Raw genomic sequence first — 19,690 nt, 5'->3', positions numbered from 1 at the left:
ACCATGATGGCATTTTATGCATATCAAATGTAATTTATATTATATAGATGAGAGTTGTTGATGCCCAGAGCTTGGAGGGAAAACACTAGAAAATACCTTGGGTGCCAATTCCAAAAGCATCTGATCAAGAGGAAATAAAGGCCCGAGAATATTGGAAACCATTCATCTGTATATGATAAATGTGTTTAGTTACTAAGAATTATGTTTATTATGCTTCAGCTTAATAAGCTATATACTTAATAAGCTGTGATGGCCATAGAAGCCCTAAAGTGACTTCATGTGAATCTTTTATCTTCTTTTCTAGGGAGCATTTAGGTGCAGTGGAGGATGGAAATAAAGACCACTGCTCTGAAATCAAGATCCTCGGTCTGTCCCTGAATCCTCGAGTTCCTCACCCGTATGAAGGTAATCATCATAAATAATGTCACCGAGTTGCTGCAGAGATTAGAGATGATTCGCGTATAATGTCTAACTCAGCCGATGGTTATTATGATTATTCTTGCCCATGGCGTTTTCTTGTAATGAGCAGGCCGATTGTGGACAACCAAAGCAGACGAGGTGCGATGTTTCCGAAGCATTTCGTGCTAGAACACCCGCCCGTCTCAGATTTCTCCTTTGGAATATAGGATTAGAAGAGTGTCTATTCCCCAGAGTGGTTGTGATCGTTACATTGAGAAAATAAGCGATGTGAAACAGTGTTTGAACTATAAAACTCTGTGGGTGTTGGATATTGAAATGGGTTATGAGGTTACGACAAAATATATCAAAAAATCAAAATATGCATTTGCAAACATTGTGATTGGTACACCCTAACGTGCGATGCATAATTTCAAAGAATATATTTTGAAGCTTAGAATATATGGCCTCTAGGCATATTACATGACTATACTAGTAATGGAAACGAAACCCTGTGTGTTGACTCCTGAGCACAGATTAGGAATGTGGACCACCATGGGTCTACTCACTTGCCAGTAGTCACACAGCCAGAAAGTGCTGGACTGGGACCCACCACGAGGCAGTGTGACTCCAGGACAAACTGGTTTTGAAAGAGGGAGGAAGAAACCTATTTATATGTCATAGAAGTAACAAAACTTCCATGTAAAGGGCACATCGCAGATCTTCCAGGGGGCTTGTTCTGGTTATCCATTCAGGAATCCAAAATATATATTTAGATTCTCACTTTTCAAACCTTCTACTCACTGATTTGCTTCACTCTAGTATACTTCAGAACATATAAACATGACAGTGAGAACAGGATTGGGAAATTGTCTCTTGCCAGGCTGCTGTGGCTCAGTGGTTGAGCGTCAACCCATGCACCGGGAGGTCACTAGTTCAATTCCCGGTCAGGACACACGCCCAGGTTGTGGGCCTGATCCCCAGGGGGGGGGCATGTAGGAGGAGGCCAATCGATGTTTTCTCTCATCAATGTTTCTATCTCTTTCCCCTCTCCCTTCCTCTCTCTCTAAAATCAATTAAAAAAAATTTTTTAACGACATTGTCTCTTTAAAAAAAAGAACTGTTCCCCTTCAACTGTTAATTAAAAAGAAGAAAGTTGAGATTCTGAACGCCCTGGCATTTGGAAGCGGTATATCTTCAGCCTGACACTGAAGGGGTTAATACAGCCAGCACACAGTAGAATCCCAGTCCGGGACAGACAATATCTGCAGGCACTTGGAATAAATGGCAACTTCAGGCCTGTTATGACTGTGTCCTGAGTGATGGAATTCATTCATTTCGATATTTTTAATGCAATTGTCAACTGCCATTTCCCTCACAGTTTAAAGTGGTTTTTTGGATGCTATAGCTATCAACGTGAAAACCAAATTAACTTGTCACATTGGGCTGGCTAAAGTATGCCCCAGCCCCATTTTTAGGGTATTGATCAAACCTCAATAATCAGGGGTTAAATCCAGAGGAAGAATGGCATTTGGCAGGATCACAGAAATGTCCCTAAGATGAACGAGATGAAGGAAGTTGGTTAATATATGGTTGTTTATGAAAGACAGAGTCTTATATTAAAAAATAAGAACACCCACTCCTGGGGTGAATGTCAGGGAGTCGATATCCATGATGTGAAATGGCACCATGACACAGTATTGCCTGGCGTGGTATTTTATTCTTTATTAAGTTAACCCTGTGCATTCTTAGGCAGGTCCCTATTCTTGAGTAACTTAAATTTACTCTCCCTACCTGAACTTCAGTTGTTTCTGAAGGCAAGGATTTCTCTCTAGGTAGTGGTAAACTTTGATTCATAGATCTACAAAGAATAATATCCAGGCAATGGAAAATCATCACCTTGAGGAGAAGGAGGAAGCTTTCTTGCAGAGAGGTACTTCTTCAAAGGAAGCCTTCCTTGGTGAGCTAGATGAAAGACCACTCCCACCAGCATCATCGGTGGCTAATTTACAGACCTCTTCCTGGGGGATTTTCATGAAAGAAGCATCTACCGTGCTCCATTCATCAAAATGCTTCCACTTTGCAGAATCCTCAAAATGCATGTTGTCTTCACCTCCTCGGCCTTATGCTTGTGGAATGAAAATGTTCAGGCTACACGGGAGAGAAGCAGGGGGTGCCAGCTAGACCCTATTTTCATAAAATACTTATTTATCAAAAACGAAGACTCAAATTAAAACACAACAAGCTTTGTACTCACCGTGAAGAACTCTCCGTGCGTTCTGCTCAGTTTTGCTGTGAGCCTAAAACTGCTCTAAAAAATACACGTTAGCCCAGATGGTGTGGCTCGGTTGGCTGAGCATCATCCCCATGTACCGGGAGGTTGCTGGTTCAATTCCAGGTCAGGGCACATGCCAGGCTTGCAGGCTAGGTCTCCAGTAGGAGGCATGCACCAGGCAACCGATCAATGTTTCTCTCTCATCAATGTTTCTCTCTCTCTCTTCCTCTACCTTCCTCTCTCCGATATCAAGAAAAGCAGTATTTTTAAAAGAAATAAAGTTTATTCATTTTAAAAACAAATCTTGTAAACAACTTTAGTAGCTAATGCAATGCCAATATCATCATGAATAAATAAAGACCTGATGCATCTTCCCACAACATAGAAGAGCCACAAAAACATCATGCTCAGGGAAGAACTCCTGCTACAAGAGAGCATGTGTTGGATGACTCAATTGATATGACATTTCTGGAATTGGTGAATCCGTAGAGAAAGTGATAGTGGCTGTCCAGGGTCGGGAGGTGGACGTTGCGGGAGGAGACAGGGAGTGAATGCCAGCCAGATGGAGTTTTCTTGAATGGGGGGATGATGAAGACGTTCTAACATCATTTCGAGAATGAAGGTATACTTCTGTAAATGTTTGACAAAACCATGAAATTTTGCACAATAGGGTAGTTCGATGGTATGTAAAATATATCTCAGTAAAGCTGTTAAATAATCTATGGCTCTCTTAAAAGCATTTTGATATAATGTCTACTTTATGACAAAACATATAATAACCTTATAGCACATGGTCTTTTTGAGAGAGGTGTTTTTCCAAACAATTGCCATTTCCTTCTTTTACAGTTAATCATTTATATTAGATGAGTTTCTTCCTTAAAAATGTGTACCTGCGGTATAATCTAATACTGAAGTAGATTTTCTTAGGGAGGTCTATATATATTATTTATGTATGTATTTATTTATTATTTTTTCATTTTTATTTTATTCATTGTATTTCCTGGCCTCTTAAAATTTTTTTTTCTTTATTGATATTTTTTTAGGGAGAGAAAGGGCTAGGGAGAGAGAGATAGAAACATGGATGAGAGAGAACATCGATTGGCCGCCTCCTGCATGCCCCCCACTGGGGATTTGGCCCACAACCTGGGCATGTGCCCTGACCGGGAATGGAACCAGTGACCTCTTGGTGCATGGGCCAATGGTCAACCACTGAGCCACACTAGCCGGGCAAGGGAGAACTATATATTCGTATATATTTATTTAAGGACATTCTAGACTAGTGTCATTAGTTAAAGAGAAAAATGCCACAAGAGTCAAATAAGAGTCGGTAAGGACCAATACCTGTGCTGCTTTTGGTTGAGGATAATTTAGCAGATAACCAATGTTTACTATAATATTCGTTACGTAGAGATGGCTGGGTTAAGCTCTACATAGTGACTTTAAAAAAAATTAGTTTAAGTCAAATGGTTCACAGTATATGTTTTATTTTATTTTTAATAGGTTTATTTATTTACATTTTTATTTAATTTATGGGGGGTGACATTGGTTCACAAAATCAAGCAGGTTTCAAGTGTACAACCCAACACAACATCATCAGCACACTGTGTGCCCAGTGCCCCAAGCAAAGTCTCTTTCCATCCCCACTACACCCCTTTCGCCCACCTCCAACTACTGACACCCCCTTCCCTCTGGTTATCATCACACAGTCGTGTCTGTCTATGTGCTATATGTATATGTATACATATATTGTATACATTATATATACGTGTGTGTATATGTATCTATATATGTATGTATCTATGTATCCGTATATAGATATATATAAATATATTCTATGGAAATACACAACTTCGTATTTGGACATTTTTCGTGATGGAGGAGACCGGGATTTAGGAGATTGGATCCACACAAAGAAGACCAGAGCAGAACCATGACTTCCCAGGCAGAGCCCTGTTAACCGCACTGCGGTTCTGGGCGAATAGAATGTTCTGTTTCTCCCCCTCGCCCTCCTGGCGGTGCTTCTTGCCTTTGCTGACACCCCCTCTTGCTGAATGATCTGTTCGGTGTGTTCTGGGGCTCAGTCCTCAGAGCTTTCTGTTGCTCTGTCTGCATTCCCTCCTAAATAATCACATATAACTCTGCTTTGAAATAGCATATACAAGATAAATCTCAACTTTGTCTCTAATCCGGACAGATTTACAGTACTGTGCCACACCACGCTGGAGCTCGAGGCAAAAGGAAAAACCAGTGATATCGATCCTGTCTGTATTATGTCTCTATTGCTGTGGAAGTAAATTACCACCAAAGTTAGCATCTTCAAAAAAAAAAAAATCAGACACGTTTTGTATCTCGCAGTCTGTAGGTCAGAAGCCTAGAGGGTTCACCGGACTGCTGCACCAGAGGCCCCACGGTGCTGGAATGCAGGGGCAGCTGGACGGGGCTCTTCGACATCCAGGGTCACTTGGGTGTTGGATATTTTCAGTTTCTGAACGTTGTAGGGCGGAAGCCCCTGTTTTCTGTCTTGCTGTTGTCCAGAGGTTGTTCTTAGCTTCTCCGAGTCCACGTCTTGCTGTCCCCTGGCTCGAGGTGCATTTTGGTCAGCCTCAAAGCCAACAACAATGACAGATTTCATCTTGCTCATGGCTTTTTATGCCTTCTGCCCCTTCTTCGACCACACATCCCTGAATCTCTTTGTTTCCTTTCCTGCTGTTTAGGGCTCAGGAGATGACCCTGGGTGTGTTTAACAATCCAGGATTTTCTAAGAGAGACTGTTTAGCAACCTTCCTACCATCAGCCCAGGCTCTCCCAGGAGGTGAGGAAACACCTTCACAGGCATGTCCCTCAAGGATAAGGATCGTGGGGCCCACATCCTCCCCACCAAGAGACTCTAAAAATTTTTGCCACTTTGTTCACCATGGACTGTTGGCGTTCATTTTGATTTTAAAACAATATCGCATTAAAATATTGATTACGATTACTGCGTGTTTCGGCTCACCTTTAAGTTTGACGTTTCAGGAGAGTAGTGCCTCATCCACCCCACCAAAACCCTGGCCTTGGAGGGTCACCACCTGCCTACCTAGCCCTTCAGGTGGAATTCCAGGGGATGTCCCAAATCAAACTCATGCTCTCTCCTCCAGAACCTGCTATTCCCCCAGCGCTCCCTCTTTCGATAAATACTCATCTCCCTGGACCCATGGCTGAGGTCTGAACACTTGGATTCACCCATCGCCGCCAGTCACACTCAGGGAGAAATCCACACCCCCTCTAGAGTGTATGCGCCCTCTGTGATTTGGCCCCTGGCCATTGAACGTTCTCGCTCTTGTGTACCTACTTCAGGTACAACCACAATGGCCCTCCTGCTGTTTTACCAATATTCCCCGTAAGAACCCAAGTAGAACTGTTTCTTCTGCTGTGAGGGTCTCCTCTCAGATGCCACCTGGCTCAGTCTCCTCAGACCCATCTCCAGCCCTTGTCTCTTTATTCCTCTTTATTTTCTTTGAAGAGCTTATCGTTACCCGACAACCTACCACCATGTTTTAAACGTACCGTGTGTCTTCTCCCATATGAGTGCTCCATGGGGCAGATCTTTGCTTTGATCACAGATGTGCCCTGAATGCTGACTCGAAACCTGACACCTGGTAGGTACTCTACATACTAAAGAAATACTTGTTGACTGATTGACAGGTGGTTCGATGCAGCAGCACAGAGTATAATGTAATGTGTTCTGATGGAACATAAAGATGGGCTTGTAAAATCTCTGACATTTGTGAGAAATGGTGGGTGCATTAAAATCATTTTTCAAATGGCCAAAGAGTGCTCATACTATGAAAAGACCTCTCCTCAATATGGAGATATCTATAGGTTAGGGGTCATAGACTTGTGGATATTCAAATAATTTCTGTGCATCAGATCAATGAAAGGTATCAACAGTTTACAAGCAGGAAATTGATAACAATAGTTTATCTCAGTGTTACATGGGCATACTTACTACAAATAACGAGGATGCAAGAGTAAACAAAGTTATAAAGGAGTTACATGCAATTGCACTAAACCATGAGCTTCCGGTCTATTGTGGTAGCAATCTGTGGTCCATGTTCCAGTGAAGAAAATTAATTTGGGGATATACTATACCTAGGAATAACTACGTCCTTGTTATCTCCCCAGATGTTTATTATGTTCATACATGCATGACTGAATTGGGCACTCTGTGGATCCAAAGGTATGCAGTGGATACCTCTGGAGTAAAATAAAATATAATCCTATGAGATATTGTATACCTGCAGGAAAAATGTACCTACGTATACATACAGGATGCAAAATATAGGGAAAATGTTAGATCAGTAAGTAATTATTGAGTATTTATTATTTACATAACAATTTTCCAGGAAACACAGAGATATTTTAAGTATACTTATCAGTCTTAAGTTGTGGATATAGTTCACAGTATATGTTAATAAACATATTCCATGATAAAATTCCAAAGGGATAATTTAAGAGATAGCAGTACTGTGGGACAAGAGACTAATTTGTGGTTGAAGAATATTTTTGTGTGAGAAGTGTCTGACAGAGAGCCTTTTCACTTCTATGTGGAATCTAATGAATGAAATAAACAAACAAAACAAAAAATAGAAACAGACTCATAGATACAGAGAACAGGCTGACAGCTGTCAGAGGGGAGGGGGACTTGGGGCAGGGTGAAAAAGGTAAAGGGATTAAGCAGAAAACAAAAACAAAAAAACTCACAGACACAGACAACAGCATGGTGATTACCGGCGGGAGAGGGGGGGGGGGGGTGACAGGAGGTAGAAGAGGGGAAAAGGGTGATAAATGGTGGCCAAAGGAGACTTGGCTTGGGGTGGTGAACACACAATGCAATATACAGATGATGTATCATCGAATTGTACACCTGAAACTTATATCATTGTATTAACCAATGTTACCCCAATGAATTCAATTTAAAAAATCAGTGGGTAGCCCAGCCGGTGTGGCTCAGTGGTTGAGCATCGACCCCTGCACCAAGAGGTCGCCGGTTTGATGCCCAGTCAGGGCACATGCCCAGGTTGTGGGCCCGATCCCCAGTGGGGGGCATGCAGGAGGCAGTCTGTTGATGTTCTATCTCATCAATGTTTCCATCTCTCTCTCCCTCTCCCTTCCTCTCTGTCTAAAATCAATTTTTTTTAAAAGAATGAATTCCTTGTCCAGGAGTGCTCCATAGAATTGAAACAAAAATAGTCAGTGTCCTTAACTAATAATGGAATTTTGTACAGCACGCTATAAATCAGTCTGATTTCCCTTCATTTCTTCTTCCTTGTAGATCCTACAAGGGCTAGGGGGAAGCAGAATCATGTTGCTCTTCCTTTAGAGTTTTGCCAGTGATTTACTTTTTATGTGTATGTGAAGAAAGTGACCCTGCCCATCCTAGTCCCAGTGACAAAACCCACAGTAATCTGTGGGGCATAGTACTTCCTACAAGTCACATTGAAAATTGGGGAGAGGCAGTTGCTAAGGTCAGAACCTCAGGGGTTTACATAGAAATAAAATTTCTCAAATGACTTCAGGGTCAAAGGAGTAGTCATCCTGCCACGATATTTTTTGTTTGTTTCTTCAACGATATATGTTTAAGTTCCATCCATAGAAGTTCCCACTGCATCCCTTCAGCTGAAGGTTTCGTTCCAGGAGAAAATTCAGTTTCTGCTTGCAGGGGTTACAGAGGCAATACGATCCCTTTGGCAGCCTGGTCTTGCCTGGGTGTCTGAGTGATGAGTAATGAAACGTGGTGGCAGACAAGGACACTGTCCCAGGGACCGAGAGCCAGAGCAGGGGAGGGTGAGAAGGCTTGAAACAAAGTGCTCTTACATTAGCATTTTGCTCCAGGCTTCCCCTGAGTGAGTCACCACCTTCCTCCGGAGGCTGTTACTTTTACTAGACAGCACGGTGTCTGAGTGTCACTGTGGCTCTTCCATCTGGTTCAGTCGCTTGAATACAAATCATCTAGTCACGTGAAGAATCATCAGATGAGGTCCTAGTGTGTATGTGAGCATAATATGCCTACAAAAAAAAAAATACTCCAAATAACCTGAATGAAAGAAGATGCCATGTCTAAGTACAACACTCTTTATCCTCTTCCCTATCAAATAAAACAAAACAAAGTGAATATATATATTTGCATGTCATATACATGTGCTAATTTCATAGTAGGACTTACTGTGTATCTACTATGAGCTGAGAAGTACTGTAGGCACTTGACACGTATCAATGAATAAAAGATATACAGACATTTGCCCTTGTGAAGCATAATTTCCAGCAGAGAGCTGACAATGTAAGATTAGCCTAAGAAAAAGGCATTACCCGGCGTATAAAAATGTGATAAATGCTATGGAAAAGAGAAAAACCAAGCAGTATAGAGGCCTGGGAGTGTACGTTGAAGAGGTTAGAAGCAGGTTACCATGCAGAGAATGATTACTAATTAATTCATCTGTAAACATGTTTCTGCCTTACATATATGTCCATGCATGTAAGGAGTCTTCAATTTAATTAGCAGTGTCGATTTTTCAGGAAATTGTAGGAAGGAAGCTAAGTAAGGGAGTAAGCTTTGTCCATCTACTGTTTTATGAACCGTAATCAATATTTATTTACCACATTTCCAGCGAGGGACACTGTTCTGCTGTAGTACGTCACTAAAGGCAGTGTGTACCGTGTGGCGTTTTGCAGAGTGGCATTCCAAGGCACATGTGGAAGTAGGCTATTAAATATGAAGAGGAAGCCCTGGCCGGTTTGGCTCAGTGATTAGAGCATGGGACCATGGACCAGAGAGTCCCGGGTTCGGTTCCCGCTAAGGGCACATACCTTGGTTGCAATTTGTCCCCGATCCCGGTTGGGGTCATGTGGGTGGTGACCACTTGGTGTGTCTCTTACATGGATATTTCTCTCTCCCCCTTCCCCCTCCCTCTCTCCCTCCTGCTCTATCTGAAGATAAATGCAAAAGCAAAAAAAAAAAGTCCTCAGGTGAGGATTAAATAAAGTATAAAAAGAGGAAGATCATGAAATTACAGGATGGATTCAAAGCCCCCGGGAAACTATAGCGAGCCAATAGCAGAGCCTAGACAGAAGTAAATCGTAAATCGGTACTGAGTCAGGACAAGGGGTGGGTTAGAGTCTGAGGTTGTCTGAAATCAGAGACGCTGGATAAAAGTGGGACCCCTTCAGGTGCTCCCAGTGTGGAGAGCTGCAAAGACACCGTCTTGACTTGCAGTGGCATGAACTTGAAATGACAGACTAGCGCTAAGGGTGTTATTTTGATCTGAACAGAAGAGCTTAGTCCCAAGGTGACTGGCAGGATCGAGAGGGCTGGTGAGATTGTAGGCCAGGGCAAAAACCGTGTTTCAAACGATCATTCGTCCTTTAAAATATTCAGGCTGAGAGATTTCAGTGTGCTAAAGAGAAATGGAGACAGCTGACATTTACTTAGACCTGAAATGATAAAGAATTAAAAGACCATGTTTAGACACCGATTGGATTTTCACCCCAGCAAATGAATTCCAAGAACATGAATTTCCTGTGTATACTTTTTATTATCAGAAAGCTGCAAGTCGAGTGTGGGGAAGATGAATTATAGACAATGCAGAAGTTTGTGTATGAAGATAACAAATTACCAATCCATGTTTTGTAAATGGGGGAAAAAATAAAGAGAATGCAAGATTTTTGCTTGAATCTCAGACATTATCACTTGGTTTGATTTTTAACACATTTTTGTAGATGGTAGAAAATAAGAAAGCAGTTTATCAGATTTAAGTATCCAAAGAGGAAATTCAGAAGTATTGATCTAAAATTTGATGCCAAGTCAATTGCCTTAGAACTCCTGAAGAAAGTCATTGTGATTAAAACGTCTAAACTGTATTGTGGTGTTTACAACCTGGGTCTAAGAGGCAGATCTGAGATTGGTACCATGGTATGACTGATTTTATGAACCTTGTTCTTTGCAAACTATACTGTCCTCCTCGAAGGAAAAAGGGGTTCTATCAGTGTGCAAAAGTCTCTACAAGTCAATCATGATTTCATTTAATTGCACTAATATATTTCCATTGAACAAAATAGATTGGAAACATGAAGTAGAAATCACAAGGAGAAAAAAGCATACCCAATTTTATCGCTTTATGAAATGCATCTTTGGTTCTTTATCATCTCTCTGTTTTTCTATCTATCATCTATCTATCTATCTATCTATCTATCTATCTATCTACCTATCTTTCATCTACTTATCTATATATGTATGCATATATTTATACATATTTGTATATACATATCTACTTGTATACTATGTTTTATGTACCATCATGATAGTCATTCTACTTGTTATCTTACTTAAGGTGATATCATAAACATTTCCAATTTGTTGAGTACCCTTCAAAGCATCACGACTAATGGCTGCAAAACATCTATGGAATCGCTGAAACATCATTTATATAATAATTCCCTTCAGGGGAGATTCCAACACCCTCCAAAATGGTTTATTAGGATCAGGATACAGTTGAATTTCATACATTGCAGTTAATGCTCTCTCTCGGTTTCCCAATCTTTGCACTTAATCTGCTTACAAAACAAGCAAATTGCAGAATTCCTCAGCCTGAATTACGCTATTGCTTCACTGCGGTGTAACTCCGTGTTTCTTTGTTTACTGCGTTGCCCACAGATTGGTAGTTCGAGCTCCACAGTGGCTTCGTGAGATGTGGGACAGGCCTTTCCCAAGGGCGCTCTCTGGGAAGGATGTGATGTCTGCTGTCACGTTTTGTAAGGCTAGAAATCAGGATCGTTGCCTAGGACAACGATCTCATCATGGAGTACAGAGTGATGATCTGCTTCTATCTTCCTTTCATGTTATTGATTGTTCTACTTCTATAAAGGAAAAATTTTCCTCCTCAAGCATGTGGGTATTTTGAAATTTGGCAGGAAAAATCATTTTCACTATTTGTCTTTTTTTCCCCCCAAAATAATGAGTTGGCTCTCCAGCATCATGATAAAATGATATAATCTATTAGCACTGATCTATTTATTTATCTATCCATCGATCACATTATTGTGAATGCATGCATTTACACATTTTGGCTATGTTCAATACATTGTATTTGTTGCTTCTAATGATGCTCAGATTGATCCATTATTGATTTGCAGGAGTTTCAACTTGGTCCCAGAGTCCTTTTAACATTATTTCTTTTATCTCTGAGATCTTGCTCACTTCCTGAAATGACAGCGTAATCTGACTCACCTTATACTTTTCCTTCCCTATATCTAGAACTACACGTATCTCCAAGAATTCTTTCTTTAATATGAAATGAGATTAAGAGTCAGCAATATGGCTGATAAGGGTACTCAGTGGGTTGTCATAGTTTTAAATTGTTTTTAATGGAGAGGGCTAGAAAATGTGGTTTTCTTCTCTTTTTTTAAAAAATATAATAAGGTACAAATAAGTTCATGATGATACTTACGATGTAAAATCAGGACAATAGTTTTACATCTTCCTTCTTTTAAAACATCATTTCACCATTTGTGTCCCCTTTTCCCACATCCCTAATCTCTAGTCTCAGTGATATAAGCGTAATACTCATTAGCTTTCTTTCTTCTGTGATACAAACAAAAGAGACTTGGGTTACAAGTATCAACAATACCATCGATCACATATTCTCAGAGAGCCACATCCATGTTTTTGCAGTAGTTTTGTTTGTCCTGAAGGTATATCCAGGAACAAGTGTACAGCAAAGGTGTGTGTGTGTGAAGGATCACTTGGCATAGTTGCTCTTTGGGTGGGTATGTGTCAAAGAGATAAACAGGTGTATTTTCTTCAGTATGCCTCTAATTATTAGGGGTTGGTGTTTTACTTAATTTTTGTAATTTATTTTCCATGTATTCAAAGTCAAATCCACAAAACAAGGTCTATTCAATGATTTCTGGCTACGATTGTAACTTCCGTGCTATTCTTCTTCCAAGAGAATGTGTCATTGTTTTCATATAAATATAGACCTTTACATTGTCTTTCAGTTCAGAATGTATTTCTTGAATTTCAGTGTTATTGTTTGTTTTCTGCTATTACTTTGGTTTTAGTCTCTTTTCTTTCGTTCTTTATAATTTCTATATATTTCATTGAATTCTTCTTGTGCCTTCATTGGTTAATGATTGTCATTTTCCTTTTTTCCATATTTTACATTATTTTGTTGATTGTGTTTATCCACTATTCTGTTCCTTTAGCTTATTCTTTGTTACATATTTTACATAGTATAAAAATCATTTATATTTACTACATATGCTCTTATTTATTATTGTTTTTGTGTTCTCTAAGCTCTCTTTGTTTTTGTTTTTGTTTTTTTTTCTTCTTGCCTGATAGTTGCATTTCTTTCCTTTCCTAATAAAACTTTTGCATTGCTTTCATACCCACTACTGTTTTTTTGTTTGTTGTTTGTTTTTTTAGCTCCTTTAAGAAATTGGTAGTTCACAACTTTCTCTAGTTTGAAGACATGCTTTCTGGCATTGTTTTATTTGTTTATAAATCGATTTTCCTGCTCAATTTCTTTTTTCCTTACAAAAATTGAAAAAGGAGTTAGAATGTAACCCTTCTCTAATGTACATGTTTAACTGGAGCGGGCTCCCCCCAAACCCTCAGACAGGCTGGGGCGGGTGATGGCAGCAGTCCGCTGGATGCTTGGGGACACCGCTCCCCCATCCCTCTGCCTCTTGCAGCAGCGCAGCGTAGACCCGCACGGCCACCTGCGCCTTTCTCGAGCCTCTTACCTACCTCATGCCCATGCCCGGGCAGGCGGCCGTCCTTAGGAACCGGACCTGGCAGTATCTCATCCTCCATTAACCTAGGGGAGGGGGGCAGAGAGGTTTCAGAAGATGCTGACAGAGCATGGATGAGACCAAAGTGATAGAGCACAGAACAATCCCAACATATGTTTTTCGTTTATTATTGTCTGTGAGAGAAGGCAGGGCGCTTGAGCTTTTCCCCAGACTCCTATCTTTGACGCATCCTCAATCAGCACGTAGAGACACTCCATAACCTCACTGGGTGCTTGATTAGCAACACACACATGCTTAGCAAAGAAAATAGTGACTTAATTAGGGATAATTGACCTTTTGTATACATTTCGGGCGATAAGCGGAGCCGACGGAAGGCTGACTTATTGACGCCATATGGCACCCCTTCACAGCGATGCTCAAATTCTGTCGAACAAGGCTAATCAAAACGAAATAGCTCATCGAGAGCCCTTCCGTTCTAAGACGCCGCTGTTTTAATTCTGGGAGGTTTTCGATACCTGATTAGACCCCAAAGTACTTTAGATGTTCTTCTGTTCGAAGCATGCCAAGTCTGTAGCAAATCAGCTGGCAACAGTTATCCATCATTTGCAAATCACAACGTCATTGTAAGGCTTACCAGCTCTGTCAGCTTATTACATACATGTCTTCCAACAGCAGTGGTACAATACTGTCGGATTCTGTGCTCAGGACGGCAGAGGTACCGACACTGCATCTGCTCCCAAAGAGTCGGCTCGCCTGCACCTGAGGTCTGATTAGCAAGCAGCCACACCTGTCTGCACCGGAGACTGCAGGGAATGAGTGTTTGGGAAAGATTTGGGGCAGCTCAGAGCATGGAAGGGGGCTTAGGGACTGGACTTGGAAGAACCAAACTCAAAGAACAGATAAAATTTTTTTTTTTCTGTTTTTTTTTTTTCTTACCTCTTCAGATAAACGAACAAGCAACCAACCACAGCAAACGTCTCATCTCTGCTCTCCTGCACCGACTTGAGAAGCCGTATTTCAGGCAGGTACCTCGAGCGTGTGCGCACCCGAGCTGTCAGGAGAGGCTACTTTCCTGGAGAAAGGCAGGCTCAAGGTTTATCTGTCAAATAAGTCCCCAAACCTCAGTATGTGCTTCATGTAATAGGGAGGAATGAAAACAAACACTATTCACAACATACATTCAATATGCTGAAAGAGAACTCTAGGTAATTCAGAAGACTATATTGCAAAGCTTTCTGATCACTAAAAATAAAAATACCTCTTTCCACTTATAAGACATATAGTGAATGTGTAATTCTGATGATACAAAGTTATTATTCTAGGAATGCATGATCCCCATACCCTAATCATTTTCAAATTGTTATTAATATCAGAAATTATCTATAGAATACTATATTGTCAATATTACACATCATATGCAGCATATCTGTATTATATATAGTATATTTTATATATTATATATTTTGTTTTAATATAATATACCTAGAATATTTTATATATTTTTCTAAAAAGATATGATTATAATGTTTCTGCTCCTGAATTTCATAAGTATAAAATCTAACCCTTCACAGTGCATTAAAACCTTTCATAACCTGTTCCTAACCTGTCTTTCTGGTGTCACATTCTGTCTTCCATAAAATCTATGCTCCGACTTAACCTATTTTCTGAGCATGGTGTACATTGTTATGTTACAACTCCGTGCCCTTGTTTTGGCTTGTAGTTTTCCCTTGACCTAGAAGATTCTTTTCCTACTGGGCTTCCTAAGACACTATAACTGATATGTTAGGACATAGCAGCGTAGTGGGGATGTCACTTTTCCCGTGAGCCCTTGGCCAAGTTTTCCAGAAAGAAAACCTATGCTGTCTGGTTCTTATACACTAGCAACACAGTTGACAATAGTCTCATAGCTGAGTTTCCTTGAAAAAGTATAAGGTCTTTGAACCTGGGATTGTGTCTTACACCTCTTTGTACGGGTGGGTCTGTGTAAAGGTGACTAAAACAAATGTAAATATTTGCTAAATATTTCTTAAATTCAACACTGTTAGGCAGAGGCAGAGAGTGGTTAAAAATATTCTCTTACCTACATATTCCTAAAGGCATACCCAAATTATAAGATGGAATTATTTTCTTATTATTGTGTAAAAATTTGCCAACAATATCTGGACAGAGGATTTTCAGAACTGCAAAATAACATGTGATTCTTTTTTTTTTTTAATTGATTTTAGAGAGAGAGGGAGAGATAGAAACATTGCTGAGAAAGAAAATGGCTGGCCTCCTCCTTCATGCCCCCCACTGGGGATCGGGCCCACAACCTGGGCATGTGTCCTGACTGGGAATCAAACCGATGACCTCTTGGTGCATGGGTCGATGCTAAACCACTAAGCCACACCAGCTGGGCAAGCTCTCTTTTTGGTATTATCACTCATGGAAAAAATTTTTATCCAAAACACAGCTCTTGAAAGCCTCGTTAGACTGATTTCTGTATAAGCTCCTCTATTAGCTGAATTCCAGAGTGTGATCATTATAGGTGTGCTTTCCCCGAATAAATCACCGCAGCCCTAGCACAGCTGCCCAGTCTCCCTACGGACACACTCACTTTTCGGTACCATAGAATGCCAAAGGATACGAGCCATCTCTAACAGTTGCCATTACAGATAGGAAGTCAGGCTGCGGAGTGAGCAAGCAGAATACATGATTTGTTAACAAACAAAATCTAGTTCCTTAATTAGTTGGAACGGAATAATCGACAGATCTAAGCAACCAAAGGCTGACTTGGTGGAGTCGCTGGCGTCAGACTTACCTGCCGTCGCAAACAATTATACAGCCGCAGTGATGTGTGAGGACTGGGTTGTCACCCCGCATTTCAGGCAGGGCTGCAAGTCTTCAGAGAAAGGAAATAAGCTTCACATTTACTGCAGCCTTTTGGCCTGGGAATATGTTCTACACTAGAATGCAGAGGAATAAAGTCAGGAAACTGAAACCAATCTCTCTAGATGGAGGAAACAGACAACGGATTGTTAGAGTAGCTGGAATTTGCACGACCTGGTACTGGTGAGCATTTCAAGATTTACTATAAGGCTGCTGTTCTATTGTGTAAGGCTGTGATAATTCATATTATCGTATAAGGCTACGATAATTAAGAGAGTGTGATTATTGGCATAAAGATAGAAAAATAGCTCAACGTATTGAATAGACCAGAGAACCCAACGATGGAGTCATAAATACAGGGTCAGTTTTCATTTTAGACAATAACATCGTAAACATGGCTAATTAATTTTAATTTCAGACGATAGCACCCAACAAATCAATGAGGAAAGAAAGTTATTTTCAACAAATGCTGTTAACACTGGCTATTTTATGGAAAGAATGAAATTTAATTTCTAACTAGCACCAAAAAAAAAAAAAATTTACTCGAGATAAATCTTTGACCTACACCCGAGAGCTAGAATATCGAAGTTTTAGAAGGAAACATGGGAGGACATTTTATCACACTGTGAAAAGCAAGGCTTTGTTTGCCGGGAAGGCTGGTTATGGATTGAATCATGTCACCTTTCCCAAAATTGACATGTTGACGCCCTCGTCACCAGCAACACAGACTGTGTCCTGACTTGTGAAATAGTTTATGGCAGATTTAATCATCTGAATTAAGATGAGGTCTTTAGAATGGGCCCTAATTGAAAATTATTGTTGTCAAAAGAATGGGAAATTTGGAAACAGACATGTTCGGAAAAATGATGTGAAGACACGGGATGAAGGCAGCCATCTGCGAAGCAAGGAGAAAGGCCTCAGAAGAAATCAGCCCTTAAGACACCTTTAATTTGTTGTTCAGACAGAGTGGGGGGTGGGGGGAGGGAGAGAGAAACATTGACGTGAAAGGGACACATCGAGAGGCTGCCTCCCGCATGACCCCAACCAAGGCAGGAGACAAACTGCAACCGAGGTGCATGCCCTTAGTCAGAACTGAACCCGGGTCACTCTGGACCACAGGCTGACACTCTAACCACTGAGCCAAACCAGCCAGGGCCCTTAGGGCACCTTTATCTCAAACTTCTAACCTCCAGAATCATGGGACACATTTTTTTTTTTTCCTTAAAGCACCAGTCTGTGCAACTTTGTCGTCAGCCCTTGCAAACTAATATAGTTACTAAATTATAATAGGGAATAAAAAACAAAATTATAAATAGAAACTTACATCAAAATTGAAAAATAAATGTGTTTTTCAGCAAAAGGCACCATTAAAAAAGTAGAAATAAAAGTAACAGACTACAATAAAACATCTATGACATACTTATCATACATCTATGTAACAAGGTGCTCATGAAAAATGTAAGGAACTCTGACAAATCATAAAAATCAAATAACCCAACAGAGAAACGTACTCCAGCCTTCCACGGGTATTCTGTACAAAAAGATGTGTCAGAATGCCAAATGCGTAACGACAAGCTCAAAAATCATTCATCATGATGAAAATGCAAACCAAAACCACAATGAGAGCCCGGCTGGTGTGGCTCAGTGGTTGAGGGTCGACCCATGCACCATGGGGTCGCTGGTTCAGTTCCAAGTCAGGACACATGTCCAGGTTGTGGGCCCAATCCCCAGTGGGAGACATGCTGGAAGCAGCCAATTGATGTTCTCTCTCATCAGTAGTTCTCTCTCTTTCTCCCTCTCCCTTCCTCTCTCTCTAAAAATCAATAAGGTAAAATAAATTTTTAAAAACCACAGTGAGATGCCACCTCATACTCACTACAACTGGTGAAATTGAACACACACACACACACACACACACACACACACACATTTCCATTGTTTGGAAGGATATGGATCAGGCCTAGATCTCCAAAACTGCAAGTGCATGTTTAAAACAATAGCACTTCTTTTGTATGCTATTGTTCAATTTCTCATGAAATTAATCATATGCTAATCAATAGCCCAACAATTCCACTTCTAGATTCACCAAACAGATGTCCACAGAAATAATCCTACAAAAACCAGTACATCAGCTTTGTTCATAAGAACCTAACCTAGAAATAACCTGTCCATCCATCTGTGGGAGCAAAGGTGCACACATTGTGGCAATGGAGTGCTAATCAACAGTAATGAAAATGGATTACTGACAGAAGCAAAACCATGGATCAATCTCAAAACCATTAAAAATGATGAAAAAAAAAGTCAGACACGAAAAGAGTACATATAATCTGCCTTCAATATGTAAAATTCAAAATAAGCAAATATTTTATAATGGGGACAGACAATAGCTGCCCATGTAGTAGTGATATTTTTGACTCTAAGGGGAGCTAGTTGCATTCCAATACATCTGCACTAACTAGTGAGGATCCAGTAATAAGATGTAAAATATGAAATTAAATTAATTATAAATTAAATTAAATTAGCAACCAACTGGGGTTGGCTATGTAGAGTTTAAAATTTCTAGTGTGATGACTTTTCTCTTTACTCCTAGGGGGCATTTTATGGCACAATGATTTTAATTTATCATCTCACTAAAAACTGACTTTTATATCATCTTATTGAACTAAAAATATTTTGTATAACTAAGAGTAACTCAAAATATTTAAATAGTTATACAACATGTTAAAGCAGACCCTAGAAAAGTGATATATTTAGATAGCTTCTAGGTATGTACATTTATCTATATGTTTATATCTATATCTAAATCCATATCCGTACATTTATATATCACTTTCCATAATTTAGAGAATCATGGGACGAAGGAGCAGATCAAAGGTAAAAGTGACCTATGAATTTCTTTGGCATTGAACAAATTTATTTTATTTTATTTTTCTTAACACATTTTGGCTTTGAGGACAGGAATGTGCCAATAGTAGTTCAATTATTATTTCTTGATTAATTTGTGTTCCAGTACTGATTATATATGTACAAACTTAAGCACTTCAATAGTGTTTACAGTCAATGGTTCATTTGAAAGATTATTTGTCCATATGTTCAGGAATTCCGGTTTGTAGGCTTCCGGAGACAAGAGGACTTTATTTTCTTGATATGTTCAATGACCACAGAGTCTACTTGATGAATTAACTGATGTTGAGTAATTTTTCTCATATATACCTGATTAAAAAAAAACCTGTAAAAAGTTAGATGAACTGTACAGCACTAAATGTAAACGGACTTTCTGGGTAGTTTTGGTAGCAACCCAAACTCAAGGGTCACCCAGGGTTTTAGCTGTAAAGGGTCATTTACAGTTGATAAGGAACAGAC

Source organism: Molossus molossus, unplaced genomic scaffold (genome assembly GCF_014108415.1).
Source record: "Molossus molossus isolate mMolMol1 unplaced genomic scaffold, mMolMol1.p scaffold_m16_p_7, whole genome shotgun sequence".
Taxonomy (NCBI): domain Eukaryota; kingdom Metazoa; phylum Chordata; class Mammalia; order Chiroptera; family Molossidae; genus Molossus; species Molossus molossus.
This window is presented reverse-complemented; position numbering follows the sequence as displayed.